At 51.1% G+C, this 15981-nt stretch overlaps 1 protein-coding gene across 4 annotated transcripts in view; it reads right to left on the bottom strand.

Annotated features, from left to right (window-relative positions):
- The window catches only part of ZNF395 (zinc finger protein 395), a 446083-nt gene extending 436120 nt beyond the window's left edge, over positions 1–9963 (bottom strand). Inside the window, exon 1 of one of the 4 annotated variants that reach the window (XR_014562756.1) lies at positions 9727–9934. The gene's annotated coding sequence lies outside the window, so the exon portion shown is untranslated. Of the gene's footprint in view, positions 1–1676; positions 1926–9726 lie in introns of those variants that run through there. The other 3 variants (XR_014562757.1, XM_083733484.1, XM_083733483.1) reach the window with 3 other exon arrangements.
- Between the last annotated feature and the right edge of the window lie 6018 nt (positions 9964–15981).

The following is a 15981-nucleotide window of genomic DNA, read 5'->3' as shown; positions in this document are numbered from 1 at the left end:
ACCCAAGGCCTGGTTGAAGAGGAAGGTCTTTGCCTGGCTCCTAAAATATATACAGTATGACGAGGATGCCAGGCAAACCTCCCCGCGGAGAGCATTCCACAAAGGGGTAGCCACCACAGAAAAGGCCCTTTTTTCCGTTGCCACCCTCCAGACGTCCCAGGGAGGAGGCACACCAAGAAGGGACTATGATGATAAATGCAGAATCCGGAACGGTTTATATGTGGAGAGGTGGTCCTTGAGGTCTTGCGGTCCTGAGCCGTAAAAGTCATTATAGGTCAAAACAAGCACTTTGAATTAGGTCTGGAAGATATTGGCAGCCACTTTGCAATGTATGCAGAAGGTCTCTCCCTGGTTCAGTCCTTAGTATCTCCACTTGAGCCAGTGTGGCCCAGTGGTTAGAGCGTCAGGTGAGGACCTGGGGAAAACCAGGGCTCAAATCCCCCACTTGGTCCTGGGTGCCCTACCTTGCAGGGTTGTTGTGGGGATTAAAGGAGCAGGAGAACCATGCATGCCACCTCCAGCTCCTTGGAGGTAAACGCAGGCTAGAAATGCAGCAAACAAGCGAATCTTGGAGAGAGGGGATGACCCCTGCTTCGCCACGGATCAGGGCCGCAGCTCACCGGTAAAGCTTCTCCTCTGCAGGCAGAATGCCCCAAACCATTATGCCTAAAGCCCCGGTCTGTGTGGACGCATCCAAGCTCATTCGATCGAGGCGCCTTCCTAATGCCCGCGGGCGCCGTCGCAGCGCGCACCGAGGAAGCGGCCTTGCGGACGCACGACGCCACTCGCGAGGCAGGATCAGGTCCCCTCGGGGAGGGGTGCGAGGTCCGTGCACTACCGCGACATGGCCGCGAGGGGAGGGGGCGTGGCGCATGCCGACCCGTGTCCACCACCATCCACCGTTCCGCGCGGTGCCACAGCCCGGCTGTCGCGGGGGTGGGCGTGCCAGCTGGCCCGTGGGGGCCGGCGAGCGAGGCCGAAGCGGAGGGCGCGGGGAAGGCTCGGCCGCGGAGGCGAGACGGGGGTGTGCCGGGCCGAAAGCGCCCGCGGGTGCCGCCTCGCCGCGCGCGGAAAACAGCGCCACGGCCCGGAGGTGGAGGAGGCGTGGCGAACACGCGGGGAGCAAAACAGAAGTGCGCACTCCTCCGCGATCACCGGCGATGGCGGGCGGGTGTGCGCGCAAAAAGCCGCGGAGGCGGCGAAGGGCTTCCTGCAGCGGGGAAAGCAAAAGGCGGGCGAGAACCCGTCGAGGGGAAAGCGGAGGATCCCGGGGCTGCAGCTGGGAATAAGTGGGAGCGATCGGGGGGGGGGGCGCAAGAGGAGGCTGCACGGTTGGAGAGGGAGGGGGGATCCACGCACGATCGCCCTCCCTGGAAGAAGGGGGGGTGTTGCATGCCACGGCAGGAGGAGAGAAATCGAGGGAGACACGCGTGGGGAGAGAAAAGAGTGCGCGCCTTCGGGCAGCGCGTAATGGCCCGTGCAGCTTGGCTAGGGCGCACGGGCGCAAGGCGAGGGGATTGCGTCGCCGGCGCGCCCCCTCGCACACACCCCTCTCTCACCGCCGTGCAGCTGCAAGAGCAGCGTCGCCCACCCGCACAACCAGCCCTCCCCACCCCCTATATCAAACCCCACGCCCGCGCTGCCAGCCCCCGACGTGCGCCCCCTCCCCGGCTTACCAGCTCCGCGCGCGCTCCGCCTCGCCTGCCAGCTCGGCTCCCTCCTTCCCTCGCGCAGCTTGTTTTGAAATTCCCCTTCCAGCTCCGCCGCGGCTCGCCCGCTCCCTCCGCCCTCGCCGCCGCCGCCGCCGCCTCCTCCTCCAGTCCCCTCCCCTCGGCTGTCCCCGGCACAGGCTGCCTCACGTACGCGGCTGCAGGCAGCCCCCGGAATGGAGTCCCCGCGCGCGGAAGGGAGTGGCGGGCGCGCAAAAGGAGAGAAAGCTGCCGACGGGCGGGCGGCGGAGGCACCTGGCTGGAGGGGGGTGGCGCGCAGCGGAGCTTCCAGGAGCGGCGGCAAGTTACCTGCGCGTCGCCAAGGGCGCACCTGCCTGGCCGCCAGCTGGAGGCTGAGGGCCGCGCTATCTAGACTTTTGGTCTGCGGAAAACGCACCCACACCCAACAGGGAGTGAGAAAGGCCTAAATAGCTTTTATTATCACTATATGTATATCCCACCTTATTTCAAAGGCTCTCAAGGGGGTGTACATACACCTCCCCACCTCCCATTTATCCTCCCAACAGTCCTGTGAGGTAGGTTAGACTGGCCTAAGGTCACCCAGCCGGCTTCATGGCTCATCAGGGATATGAACCCTGGTCTCCCAGGTCCTAGACCAGGATTCTAACCAAGGTGTCCTGCTAGTTCTCTATAGGTTACAGCACAAACCTGGGCGGAAGGAGAGGGAGACATTGGGTCCCCAAACAGAGAAAAAAGGGCCAAAGTGGGCAAAGGCAGAAAACTGAGAGTGCAGACCCAGGGCTGGCCCTGTTGCGCAGTCTGAATTGCACAAAGGTTGCTTACGAAGGGAGCATATGGGAAGCCACAGGATGTGAGCCAAACAGATCGCGGATTTCTAGGCATTTGGTGTTTCCCCGCCCCCAAAAAACATAGTATAGAATCACTATGGACAAACAGTTTCTTTAAAGGAGGAAATAAATAAAAAGTGAAATGCAATCTGAGCATTCTTAGAATCTGGGCACGTGTTGATTTGGAAGAATTTTTCCTTGATAGAGTGAATGAGTTCTACCCATCTATGCTCCCTTAATGCTCCTAGAGCAGGAGTCAGCAAAGTTTTTGTGGCTTGGGCCAGTTCACGGTCCTGCAGACCCCGTGAGTGCACACACACACACACATGCGCAAATGCTATTTCCAGCACTCCTTCCAGAGAAGAGGTGGTGTGCACAGCTTCCCATTGGCTGCAGGAGCTTCCTGCAGCCAATGGGAAGCAGGCCAGCGTCCTGGAAGGTGGTCCCCCCTCTGCTCTGCACCAGTTTAGCGGTGCATGGGAGGCGTCCAAGCAGGTGACGGGGGTCCATGGGGTGGTTAAACGACCCCCATGGGCCGCTTGTGGCCCATGGGCCTTAGGTTGCCGACCCCTGTCCTAGAGTTCCCGTCTCTGCTGGCCGGCAAATGAGTGCCACAGAATTCAACACTCCCCCTGCCCTTCACAAAGGATGGCGGGTGGGTTTGCAGGAAAAGAACTGCGTTAGAACACTAGACCGGAGTCACCACCAGCTTTTCTTAAGCTACACCAGTGGATGAGGCTACAGGGACTGAATGCAACCCTCCAGGTCTCTCAATATGGCCCACAGGACACTCTACAGCCCACATCTCCTTCCTAGTCACACACCCCCTGGCTTTGCAACTTCCCTTCGTGTTGTTTTCACCTGGGCTTGAACTCCAACAATGCCTTTTGCTTCCTTAGATGATGGACAGAGGTGGGGGGTGTCTTTGGAAACTAACCTAACTAACGTTTCCGAGCACAATTCAAAGTGTTGGTGCTGACCTTTAAAGCCCTAAACGGCCTCGGTCCAGTATACCTGAAGGAGCGTCTCCACCCCCATCGTTCTGCCCAGACACTGAGGTCCAGCTCCGAGGGCCTTTAACATGTGCATTCAGCTTTACGCACTTGGCAGAATTTAGTAGTAGTAGTAGTACAGTGGAACCTTGGCTCTCAAACGGCTTAGTTGACGAACAAATCGGCTCCCGAATGCCAAAAACTGTTCCAGTTTTCAAATGTTTTTCAGAAGCCGAACACCCAATGCGGTTGTCGGCTATTGTTTCCAGGGCGCATGCACCAATCAGAAGCCGCACCTTTGGTTCTTCTTGGACTTCCAGAACGAATTAAGTTCGAGAACAAAGGTACCACTGTAGTAGAAAGGGTCTGGGCCTCTGGGAATAAAGGCTTTCGCAAGCCCACCCACCATTGAACCCAATGTGTTGTGGCAATACACAGTTTTGGCTTTAGGCGAGATCCCTGGATCTTAGATTAACTGAGAAGCAACCGCCTTGGGCTGCCTTGCAGATTCACATCCTTCCTTTTGGCTATGTACACCAGCATTTCCCACCCTGGCACCCTTGGGCTACAACTCCCATCACCCAGTATCCTGCAGCCATGCTGGCTGGAGAAGATGGGAGTTGCACAGTGACGTAGCTTGGGCGGGGCCACCAGGGCACTTGCCCTGGGTGCAAAATTATTAGGGGCACAAAACTTTAAAAGGAAAGAAAAGGAAAGAATCATAAATAAATAAAAATAGTGCACCTTCCCTCTCACAGAGAAAGTCTCCCAATGTTTGTGTGGGCGGACTGAGGAGTGGATTTGGGCAATGGTGGTTTGCTAGGGCACCCTCTGCACAGCGCAATGCTTGACCCTCACGGGGTACCATGGCCCCCACTCGGGTATGCCACCAAGCTATTACCCCTTCGTTCCAGCGTGTCGGTGGGCAGAACCAAGGATACCTGCGTGCCCTGGTCACTGGCAACCCACGCTACGTCACTGGAGGGCATCAGTTTGGCGAAGGGTACTTGTACAGTGGAACCTTGGTTCTTGAATGCCTTGGTACTTGAACATTTCAGCTCCTGAACGCTGAAAACCCAGAAGTAAATGTTCTGGTTTTCGAATGTTTTTCAGAAGCTGAACACCTGGCTATTGTTTCCGGGGCGCCTGCACCAATCGGAAGCCACGGCCTTGGGTTTCAAGCATTTCAGAACTCAAATGGACTTCCGGAGCGTTTTACGTTTGAGAACCAAGTGTACACAGTTACCTGGCAGTGCTTGAGTTCTGAGCAGACAGGCAAAGCATTGCTCTGTCCAGCTCCTCCGCACATGGCATGACTGGGAGCTGAATGTGTGAACTGCCAGCCCTGAAAAGCGGGGGTGCTGGCTATATGCCAGCCTATTCGCATGAGATGCAGTCCTCACCTAATGAAGACAACTACGTGATCCAGCCCCCAGCAGAAGCCTTACACTACCCCTTTGTTTGCACTGGAAGTTTGCAGATATTTCTTTGGAGAGACACACCTACAGTGCAAACAGACTGGCTGAGTGCAGCTTCTGAGTGTTTGGAGGGAAATGTGGCAGGGCGCCATATTGTTGAAACTCTTTTAATGAAAAGAAAAACAGTGTGGGGGGGCGGGGGCGCGACAGGATCCAATTGTATGTTTCGCAGCACCTTAGCACCAGAGAATTCACGCCTTTCTTTCCCTACGAACATCCTCTTAGTCTTCCTGTCTGCAGGGAATAAGGGAACAAGTGTGCCAATGTGCTCTGTATTTCAATTTGGGGCAGCGAGGATGGGGGTTTGCCACAAGGTACAACAATAGGACTACTTGAGGCAAGGTGGGAGTCGGCAGCCCTGGGCACGTTTCCTGATACATGCAATTATAACAACCCACATTAAAGAATGCAAATGCTTCATAATTGTCATTTGCACATTAATTGAAAGATCATTGCAATCAGGGTTTTGCATACCATCCAGTCGCATCCAAAAAAGTTCACAAATGTGGATTTTTCACACACACACCCCACCACTTGACCTGGAGTATACAGGAGAGCTCATCATAACTGCTTTTAAGAACTTAAACTTTAAGCATTTCCTAGGGGAATTACATTCTATCTCCATGGCAAGCGACGCCGTTGGCATATGTGAACCTTCAGGTTTGAGACATGTTCTTTGTGAGGTATCTCTGGTTAAGAAATTTCATCTTGCAGCCTTTGGAAATGACCGCATCCTAAAGAAATAGGCCTGAGAACTACCACAGGAGAGTTCACACCAGGCATCCCCAAACTCAGCCCTCCAGGTGTTTTGGGACTACAATTCCCATCATCCCTGATCACTGGTCCTGTTAGCTAAGGATGATGGGAGTTGTAGTCCCAAAACAGCTGGAGGGCCGAGTTTGGGGGTGCCTGGTTCACACCAACTCAGTTGTGGCTTGGCTGAAAGAGCTTTCAACCCTGAAATACATCGCAAAGTGCTAGCTTGACATTCAGTTCATCTGCATTATGCAGCCAAGAGCCATCAGTGGCTATAGAGTCCTATGGAGTCAGGGAGGGAAGGTAAAGCAGGAGGTCTCAGATTCAGTCCTTGGACTCTCCAAGTATGGCTGGGAAAGGCTCCTGTCTGAAACCCCAGGGAAACACAACCAATCGGTGTAGACACTACTGAACCAGAAGGACCAATGATCTGACTTGGTATAAAACAAGGGTCTGCAACCTTTAAGACAAAAAGAGCCACTTGGACCCATTTCCGAAGGAAAAAAAACCGGGAGCCGCAAAACTTGTCATTATAAAAATAACTTTTTTGTCACTTTTTTATTATTTCTTTGTTTGACCCCTCAGAATTACTCCTCCTCATAGAAATAAATGTTAAATTAACAAGTTACCTTTTTGTGTGTGTGTGTTCTTCACTCCCCTTCAAAACTGTGACCAGCGTACATGCCCCTTTTCAATGTAGCGGGCGGGCGGGAAGGTGACGTCGGGACGGTGCGTGACTAACGCACGCACTGCCCCCATGCGACGTCACAGCCAGTACAGCGCCCGCCACAGTGGGGAGTGTCGGGGAGCACAATGCGCCTCCTCCCCTCACTAGTATCCGCCCCGGAGCCGCGGCAAAGGTGTAAAAGAGCCACATGCGGCTCCGGAGCCGCGGGTTGCAGACCCCTGGTATAAAAAAAGCTTCCCATTTTGCTAGTCCTTTTGATTGCATCCTGGAGATGTTGTCTCTAGGTCACAAAGCAGGGGTCAGCAATTTTTTTCAGCAGGGGGCCAGTCCACTGCCCCATAGACCTTGCGTGGGGCCGGACTATATTTTTTTTTGGGGGGGGGAAATGAACGAATTCCAATGCCCCTCAAATAACCCACAGATACATTTTAAATAAAAGCACACATTCTACTCATGTAAAAACACCAGGCAGGCCACACAAATAACCCAGAGATGCATTTTAAATAAAAGGACACATTCTACTCATGTAAAAACACGCTGATTCCAAGGCCGTCCACAGGCCGGATTTAGAAGGTGATTGGGCCGGATCCGGCCCCTGGGTCTTAGTTTGTCTACCCATGCTCTAAAGTTACAGATAGGTAGCCATGTTGGTCTACCATAGTCAAAACAAAAAAAATTCCTTCCAGTAGCACCTTAAAGACCAACTAAGTTAGTTCTTGGTATGAGCTTTCGTGTGCATGCACACTTCTGATCACACCGGCACAGCACTCCTGGATCTTCTGTACAGAGTCCTGCTACCTGTTTTGTTTTGTTTTGTTTGTGTGCATGGGGTCGGAATTGGAGATGCCAGAGATTTAACTAAGAACCTTCTTGCACTAACTTATGCACCCTCCCTGTATTTTCCAATACAGAATTGTAATTCTGCAATAGATATAACTCCATAATCTTGCAATTCTATAAGGGAAGACTCTGGAGACTGAATATTCCAAGGCAGCCTTTGCCCTCCAGATGATTTAAGACTGCAATTCCCATCTTCCCTAGTCAGCAAGGCCATAGGATGCTGGGTTTGATGGAAACCGTAGTCCAAAACATCAGGCGGACATAGTAAGTTACACAGAATCGGCTGCGCTGCTTTTGAGACAGGGCTATTTCAAGTATGTAAAGAAGGATTTTTTTTTTTTAAGGAGGGGGTCTCTTTCACAAGGGATGCGGGTGGCGCTGTGGCTTAAACCACAGAGCCTAGGACTTGCCAATCAGAAGGTGGGCGGTTCAAATCCCCGTGACAGGGTGAGCTCCCGTTGCTCTGTCTCTGCTCCTGCCAACCAAGCAGTTCGAAAGCACGTCAAAGTGCAAGTAGATAAATAGGTACCGCTCCGGTGGGGAGGTAAACGGCATTTCCAATCGCTGCTCTGCTTTACCAGAAGCGGCTTAGTCATGCTGGCCACATGACCCAGAAGCTGTACGCCAGCTCCCTCGGCTAGTAAAGCGAGATGAGCGCCGCAACCCCAGAGTCGGCCACAACTGGACCTAATGGTCAGGGGTCCCCTTACCTTTACCTCTTTCACAAAGCTATAAAGGAGTCCACTTCATCCCTCCGGCCACATTCACCAGCTATCAGGAGATTCACACTGTTTTGCAAAACAAGACCCATACACCTTCCTCCATCAGACATCCCAGGCCAGGCCGCTATCAGCAGGTGGAAATTCACAAGAGGCAGAGCAAATATCTCCAGGTGACTTGCTGGCATAGGAACATAAGGAGAGCCTGCTGGATGAGGCCAATTGATGGTCCTCCTCCTCCCATCCTCTTTTAAAGCCATCCGGGTTGGTGGCCGGCACTGTCTACAGTGGGAGGGAGTTCCACAGTCTATCTATGCACCGCATGGAAGTAAGTCCTTCCTTGTATCTGTCCCAAATCATGCAACACACAGCTCCATTGATGTGCACAAATGGCAGCATGGCAAGGCACACAACGCAGTCTCTTTGCCATATGAGCTTGGAAGCAGGGCAAACATATCAAAAATAAGTAAGATTGCAAAAGAAAGGAGAACGGGGAGAAGGCAATCTATAAGCCCAAGCCCAGCCTGCCTTCCTGGGAAACCTAGCCAAATGGGTAGGGTATTATTAATAATAATAATAATCCCCAGCCTAGTGCCCTCCTGATGTTTTGGACTACAACTCCCATCAACCCCAGTCAGCACATCAGGCTGATGGGAACTGTAGTCCAAAACATCTGGAGGGCACCAGCTTGGCAAAGGACTGTACTAGATTACCTACCTGCACCAAAGGCAGGATCTTTCCTAGCACCAAAGGCAGGATCTGCAGCCGTTAACTGTTAATATTCAGAGAGGTGCAAAAACAGCCAGAAAAAAAGTAATTACAATGACTGCGAAGTTTGTGCATCTTTCCTTTGTGGAAGAGTTTAAGCAGCCTGGGCCAACGGGATCTGCGATCCAAAACGTCTGGAGGGCACCAGGTTGGGAAAGGATGAGCTTAGGGCTATGATGCTTTTTTTTAATTTAGGAAAACAACAGGATGCACGGGAGAGGGTTGGGGGAAGTATGCATGGCGCAAGAAAACGACCAGAGAGCCCTATCTTTCATATAGCTTAATTAGCAGAGCAAGAGACCCTTAATCTAAGGGTCATGGGTTCAAGCCCATTGGGCAAAAGATTCCTGCATTGCAGGGGGTTGGACTAGATGACCCTTGGGGTCCCTTCCAGCTCTATAATTCTATGATTTAAACCTACCTCACAGGGTTGTTGTGAGGCTGAAATGGGTAAGAGGAGAACCATGTACACCACCCTGAGCTCCTTGGAAGAAAAAAGGTGTCATATATGTAATAAACAAATAAAATACGATTCTATGTTTGTCCCTCTCCCATAGTTCCAGAATCCCGGGTTCCCGGGATACTCTTCCTAGCAGGAGAGGCAGAGCAGACAAAGGGGAGCAGTTCCTCCCATCATCCCTTCATTAATGCACGGAACTCCTTGCCACAAGGTGTGGCGGCAGCCCTTTGCTTAGATGGCTCTCCAAAAGGACGGGGCAAATCCATGGAGGAATTTTAGCTACATCCATGCGGTCCTAAGCCTGAATTAAGCAAACAGCAGCCCCCCCCCCTCTCGATACCAGCTGACTGAAACCAACAACAGCACCGACGGCAAAATAAGGTTTTCTGCCTGGCTGCTCTGCTTGCAAAAAGGACCAGGTGGTGGGCCTCCGTTCCGACGTTCCCCCTGCAACACCAAGCTACTTTTTCCCGTGTCTTCCGATGCACAACCTTCCTCCGAGCTCACCTCTTCGCCTCCGAGCCGCTGCGGGGTCCTCTCCTAGCGGGGCCTCCTCGCGGGGGCCGCCGCGCCCATCACCGCAGCCTCTGGGTGCGCAACCGGGAGCGCACCAGGGCGCACAGCCACCGATCCCCGGAGCGCGCGCGGCTCCTCCACGTGCTCCGGGGCGCCGGGCTTTCCTTCTCGCCGCCTCCTCCGCCTCCTTTGCCGGCCGGGTTCAAGCTTTCTCGCGAAGGTCTGTTGTAAACAAGCTGCCCACATGGCCCGGCCCCTCGGTGCGCATTGGCTGCGCGGCGCCATTTAAATACACGCCCCCAGCCGGAGCTCTGCAAAAAATAAACACCCGGGCCAGGAAAAGAGACCTTCAGCCCTCCGCCTCCCTCCCTCCCTCTCGCCACCTCCCGCTGTTGCTTTTCCTGATCTGTTTCCAGGGCTGCCTGCGAGCGCCCTGTTGCCAACGGCAAGGGCTCGCCCGAGGAGATGCGCGTGTTCCCACGAGCCCGGGAAATGCAACGAGAAGGCGCTGCCCGCTAAAAGGAGGCCGATCCAAAGGGCTGGCCTCTGGGCGCGCCGCTTTCTTGCTGCAAAAACCGCTTTAAACGCCGTGGAAAGGGGCTTTCTGTATGTTTTCGTTTTCATTTGGACAGCCCTGTGGAAGGCGCATTCAGGGCGGGAGCTGCAAGGGGAGAGAGGGGCTGGGTTCAAATCTCCCTCGTGCCACGACCTTGCTGGACGCCTTCGGGCCCTGGGGCGTTTGAAAATAAGACACATGGGCAAAAGGGCTTTGCAAACGCCACCGATCAGTTGAGCTGTGGCGCTTTGCAAAGCTGTTCGGCAAGAAGCTTTCTCTCTCTCCCCCTCAACCCACCCAGGTACCGCTGGTCAGTTTCAAATCCTCTTTGCTTGCGAGGCCGCTGTATCTTTTGTTTTCTCTGCCACAAATAAAACCTCTGTGGTGTGCCTGGCATCGTAGAGTTATGAGTTTGGGAGGGAGGATGTAGGCTGTTCGCGACGTCCCTCTTAAACCAGTGGTTCTCAGAACTTTTTTTTCTTTGGGCCCCACTTTCAGAATAAAAACGTGCGCTGGCTACACCGGTTTTTCTTTTATTGATAAGAAACATATTGGAAAGGGGGGAAAGGAACAGCTCCTAGCAGTGCTTGATTTATAACACAGAACACAACTAGTTTATAATATCCACATGGGGAACTTTCACCTCTGCTCAGCGAGTGGTTCTCAAACATGAAGGAGGGAAACTTTGCCCTGCATTTATCCCAGAGGGAGGGAGGGAAGGAAGGAAGGAAGGAAGGAAGGAAGGAAGGAAGGGCGGGCGGGCAGTGTGGTACCTGGCAGTTCTCCACACATGGTATTTCTCCTTACAGCTCTCTAACCAGATTTGGCCTGCATTAGCTCTTCTTCTATTATTATTATTATTATTATTATTATTATTCTCTACGCTGTGGGTTACACCACAGAGCCTAGGACTTGCCGATCAGAATGTTGGCGGTTCGAATCCCTGCAACGGGGTGAGCTCCCGTTGCTCGGTCCCTGCTCCTGCCAACCTAGCAGTTTGAAAGCACGTCAAAGTGCAAGTAGATAAATAGGTACCACTCCGGCGGGAAGGTAAACGGCGTTTCCATGCGCTGCTCTGGTTCGCCAATGGTTGTGCATTTGCTGACCACATGACCTGGAAGCTGTACGCCGGCTCCCTCGGCCAATAAAGCGAGATGAGCGCCGCAACGCAGTGAGAGTGCCAGAGTGCGTGGAAATGCTGTTTGCCTTCCTGCCGCAGCGGTACCAATTTTCTACTTGCACTGGTGTGCTTTCGAACTGCTAGGTTGGCAGAAGCTGGGACAGAGCTCACCCTGTTGCATGGATTCAAATCGCTGACTTTCCAATCGGCTACCCCAAGAGGCTCAGGGGTTTAGACCACAGAGTCACCCGCGTCCCTAAAATACGTTTTAACTGTTTTCATGCATGAAACTGTTTTGAATATGTGATTATACTGTGAATGCTTGCTGGGAAGTGATCCCTAAATGAAACAAAACTGCTACTATTAACATTACAAATCATCGGCATCATAAAAAATAATGGTTGTGCATTTGTCGCAATGTCCCCAAATAGGCCACTGCCTTTCTTTTTTTCTCGGGGAGTGATGAGGAACATGTGTCGGCATGGCTGGGAAACTCATGCCAAAAACATGAATAGTTACAAATGAGCGTCAGATCCTCACATGCTTGGTCTGGCATGTCGTCAAAACAGCGTCGTGCTAAAAGGGAGAAACTCATACAAGAAACAAAAACCACAGTCTTCATCTATATCAGCGGCTCCCAAACTTTTGGTGGCCCTTGGTTCCACAAAACCATCCCCAGTGCCCCCTGCCCTACAAAAGGCATTATTCAGAATTGTGGTTTACACAACTCACCAAGGAAGATGGTAACACAATAAAATTCAACAAAGAATATTGCATGAAAATTATATTTATGCATTCTTACCAACAAAAATATAAGGGTGAAGGCAATTTATAGCACAAAATATTTATATATAACCACATGCCAAACATGCACAACTCCTTCACCTGCAAAGGATGTACAGTGGTACCTCGGGTTAAGAACTTAATTTGTTCTGGAGGTCCGTTCTTAACCTGAAACTGTTCTTAACCTGAAGCACCACTTTAGCTAATGGGGCCTCCTGCTGCCGCCGCTCGATTTCTGTTCTCATCCTGAAGCAAAGTTCTTAACCCGAGGTACTATTTCTGGGTTAGCGGAGTCTGTAGCCTGAAGCGTATGTAACCTGAAGCGTATGTAACCCGAGGTACCACTGTACAGTAACAAACGTATAGCGAAGTCAATAACTGTTACCAATAACCGGCTCTCTTGTGACAACTCAGAATTGTAAATACAAACAAAGGGTGATTGGGCAACTTCCAACAGGGTCTAAACAACAACAACAACCAGCAAAGTAGCCCAGCTTTTTCTGGAGTATACCAGTTCATCCTGCACAGGTGAAGCTACTGCAAGGTATAGGCAAAGTCGGCCCTCCAGATGTTTTGAGACTACAGTTCCCATCATCCCTGACCACTGGTCCTGTTAGCTAGGGATGATGGGAGTTGTAGTCCGAAAACATCTGGAGGGCCAAGTTTGCCTGAGCTACTGTATCCTTGCTTTCTCCACCACAGATATACAGAAAATTAACACACCGGAAAGAAGATATGACTATTAAAAGGTCGAGGGGTCAAAGATGCAGCCCACCACCCACAATTTACTAGAACGGAGTTTAGAGAATCTCCTGCGTGCAAGATAGTTAACAGTACAGCATGTTAGTGAATGGCAGGCTGGCTTTCAGGCAGGGAGGTCTGACTTCAGATTCTGCCTCCTCCACCATGAAACTTATTTGGCAACCTTAGGACATTATCTCTTTGCCTATCTTATCTTGCTGTGGTGGGAAAATGGAAGACTAATGCAGCCTGTAATCTCCCTAGTGAAAATGATAGCCATGCGAGAAACCTTGAGCGTCAGATTTTGGTCAGGGGGAAATGGCTAAGGAATTGCAAATCGTGATTTTGCCATGATCATTTACCAACTGCTGATATCTGGCACAACAAGTGACTCTTTCACAGGATTTTAACTCACACCACAACACTAAGCCCCTTCATCCTGCGCCTTCATTTGTGGGTTTAACATTTCCCTACAACCACGCTTAGGGTTGGGGAAGAAATCCAGTCCAGTCCACGTTTTAATGCAAAACGAACCTAGATTTGCACTTCTTGAAGCAATATGCAAACTGAAATGGAGCTATTATACAAAATTCACACCTCTTCAAATTTTGGGGTGTGTATATTGACAGTAAGCAGAGCAAAAGAGCATTTATTAGAGTAATGTGCATATCAACATGCATTATTTTAGGCAGAATTACCTACAAATACTGTATGTGTTTATTAGGATAAAAGTGCACTAAAATTACAGATTTTCAGTAGGAAAGGTGGAGAATCTAGGACCGGAAAAGTGACAAACTGAGAAAAAGGAAAACTGACAGATTCATCTTTCCTTTCCCTGTCCTTAAAGGTAAAGGGACCCCTGACCATTAGGTCCAGTCGTGACTGACTCTGGGGTTGCGGCGCTCATCTCGCTTTACTGGCCGAGGGAGCCGGCATACAGCTTCCAGGTCATGTGGCCAGCAGGACTAAGCCGCTTCTGGTGAACCAGGGCAGCGCACGGAAATGTCATTTACCTTCCTGCCAGAGTGGTACCTATTTATCTACTTGCACTTTGACTTGCTTTCAAATTGCTAGGTTGCCAGGAGCAGGGACCGAAGAACAGGAGCTCACCCCGTCGCAGGGATTCGAACCGCCGACCTTCTAATCGGCAAGCCCTAGGCTCTGTGGTTTAACCCACACTCTATCTCAAAACCTAAATTGTTTTAAGCATTGCATTTCAATAAACACCAGCCACCTTTCTATTTGCTCATTGAAGGGTTTGGTGTAGGTAGAAACCCTGCTTATTATTTGCCCCAGGGCCCAATGGAAAATATCTCTCTTCCCCTTCGCCAGTATTAGTGCCTTTACAATATTAATACACACCCGCTTTTTCCTGCAAGAGGATAGGAATCCATGCCAAAGGTTAAACAGAACTTAAGCCAAGTTGTCTGGCTGCATCAAGCCGCTATTTTTCCACGGGCAAAAGTTTCAACAATTCCCTTGTTATTGCAATCCAGTTTCTTCCTATATACATAAAATTGTAAGGTTGCCGTCACGCAACCTCCATTGGAGTATCTGCAGTGCCTGTTGACAATCCCAAATTTGCATGGGGCCAGGGTGGGGTAGGGGCACAGAAGAGGAGGCGGGGTTTAAGATGGTGGTTTCAAATAACGGCAGAAGTTTGAATAAAGCAGGAATGGATAGATATATTATATGGGGAGCCTGAGTGAGCTGTGAGGATATGGTTGTCGGCATGCAGAGGGTCGCAAGGCCAGCTGGGTCGTCTCCTTCAAGCTGTCCCGCTGCAAAGACCCATCGGCCTCTGCTCTGATGTAAATCAGCAACCCAGGCTTCAAAGCCAGGGCACACTATATCAGCAAAGCAAACTGTGCACACAGAATAGGCGTGAGGCTTGTGGAAGCATACTGCAACTACGGATTTTTTAATCATAAATCAGGACAAAGAAACATGTCGTCTCTCTGTCTTCTCAGAGAGACAGGGAAAAGGAAAAGCTACACACACAACGGAAGTTCCAGCAAGCTGTGCTGGTATGTAAACAGACATGTGACATGCAACAGTTCCATGTCTGCAACTAAAGGTGGAATGGAATTTTCCAACAATGGTGGGGCTTGAAGGAACTTTGAGGGGTCGGGGGGTTGGGGAGCAGGTGAGGGGGGGGCAGGGTTGGAAGGCAGTGGGAGCAGCAGGGGCAACAGGGAGTTTGTACAGAAGAAATAACTGGGAGATTAAGTATACCTCACCCACTACGCTGTTTAAGCAAGAATGGCAAGCATTCGCGGTGAGCATCAGTCCCAGACAGCTTTTACTACTACAGAGTTATATAGCTTAATCATGGTGTAATTGCATATCCAATAATCTTCACCCACACCCCCTTAGTTTTAATGATTTTGCAGCTCCCGTCGCTGCACTGCTCAACAGTTTCCAGCCTTGGGGCACATCCGCGTGCAATGCTTTCCTCTGAAGTTGATGAGATGTCATTCTACTTCTGTGCAAGTTTCACAGGTTACGTGTTTCCACCCACCCACCCTTTTCCAAATTACTCCTCCTCAGTCATGGGATCAGAGAGGAGGTGGCTGTCTCTCTCTTATCCCTGCATTTTGGGGTGGAAGTGAAAACCCACACACTTCCATGCGCTGGCGATGTGTGTGACGCATCGTCACATGTGTCTTTCCCTCGAGAACTTTAAAAACAGCAACCAAAACAAGTCACACGGGGCAGCCTTATCGCTAATCCATCTGACCTAGGAATGTCTAAAATCACAGTAGTTTCTAGCCCTGGGCTGCTCCTCAAGGTTATTTTTGGGGTGGTTTTGAGGAGTGGAACGCGGGATCTTGCAGGATTGCCATACATCCAGAATTTTCCCTGACATACCTGGAATACTGCAGTCAGAAGCAGTGTCCGGGTGGAAATTGGAAAAAAAATGGGAAAATCCAAATGTATGGCACCCGATGTCAGCAGTGCTGTTTTTGCCGAATTTTGCAGGTGATCGGACTAGATTACCCTGTGGGTATCTTCCAGCTCTACAGTTCTATGATTCTGTGATTAT

This window comes from Podarcis gaigeae, assembly GCF_964106915.1.
Source record: "Podarcis gaigeae genome assembly, chromosome: 3".
Lineage (NCBI taxonomy): Eukaryota > Metazoa > Chordata > Lepidosauria > Squamata > Lacertidae > Podarcis > Podarcis gaigeae.
The sequence above is the reverse complement of the archived record's forward strand: the minus strand, read 5'-3'. Positions and strand labels throughout refer to the sequence as shown.